At 50.3% G+C, this 1,078-nt stretch overlaps 1 long non-coding RNA gene across 1 annotated transcript; it reads right to left on the bottom strand.

The window, feature by feature from the left end:
• Window positions 1-297: 297 nt before the first annotated feature.
• LOC110368930 lies at window positions 298-845 on the bottom strand. The gene is made up of 2 exons (XR_004929793.1): window positions 449-845; window positions 298-376 (listed from the first exon to the last, which is right to left on the bottom strand). It is a non-coding gene; the product is annotated as an uncharacterized LOC110368930 (long non-coding RNA).
• Between the last annotated feature and the right edge of the window lie 233 nt (window positions 846-1,078).

Here is a 1,078-nt window from a genome sequence, read left to right as displayed (position 1 = left end):
CCACGGAATCCAAACAGAAAGAGCGGCAAATCGCATGCAACTTGTGTAAAATAACACATTTACCTTACAAAATAAAAATAATCTCAAACAATACATGAGTAAAAAAACTAAACAAAATAACCCCACACCAAAAATAATGAAACATCACATACCTGCATTCAAATAGAAAATAGTATCAAAAACAGGCCTTTTGGCATCAGTCTTCCACAGCACCTGTTTAACAATGAACAATACTATTTTCAGCACATGGTGTTATGAATTTGGATGGACCCAAAAGACAACCCGAAAACAGGTCAGTGACGCTTTGATATTTTATTAAAAGAAGGGGTTGCACGGCCCTTGCTGCGTGCGGCTCACGCTCGGCGGCTGGCAGCTCCTGGAGACGAGACGACAGGTTAGTGATCAGCGGAGCCAGATAGAAAGGTGGACTAGAAGCTGGATCACTAACCTGGTGGAGAGTGGGCTTGTCGGGGCTTCTTCTGGCCCCTGAGGGCGGCAGAGTCCGTGCAGGATTATCCAAGGTCCTTTGTCCGAGTCCAGTCCGGGTCCGATATCGTGAAGGCGATTGATTAGGCAGAGGTTTCCAAGGGCAAATCCGAAAGGGGGGTTCCAGGTCCAGGTCCGAGTCAAAATCCAAAAGAGCAGGCAGTTTAGGGGACAGGCAATCTCAGGTACTCACAGGCTGAAGGTCGGTACACGGGTGAGCAATCCAAATCCAGAGACTGACAGGCAGAACTCAGGGCGGGCAGACAGGATCCGAAAAGGGCAGGGCTGGCTCGAAAAACAGGGCAAAAACAGGTCGGGCTTCAGACTGACAGACAGGTTATTCAAAAGGCTGGAAGTTCTCACCGGATTGGCTCAAGACGTTCTGGCACTGGAGGCTGAAAGGCAGGAGACCTTTATACTGGAGAGGTGGAGCCGGAACAGGTGACAGCAATTAACAGCCCCAGTGCCAGGAACGTTACAGAGCCCCTCCCTCAAGGGCGAATTCCAGGCGCCCTGGGTTGGTCCGGACGGGCCCTGTGGAAGTTGCTAATTAAAGACTTGTCCAGGATGTTGCGGGAGGGAACCCACTGGC

This window comes from Fundulus heteroclitus, unplaced genomic scaffold (assembly GCF_011125445.2).
Source record: "Fundulus heteroclitus isolate FHET01 unplaced genomic scaffold, MU-UCD_Fhet_4.1 scaffold_57, whole genome shotgun sequence".
Taxonomy (NCBI): Eukaryota; Metazoa; Chordata; class Actinopteri; order Cyprinodontiformes; family Fundulidae; genus Fundulus; species Fundulus heteroclitus.
Note: the sequence above shows the minus strand (reverse complement) of the source record. Positions and strands in the feature narration are given on the sequence as shown.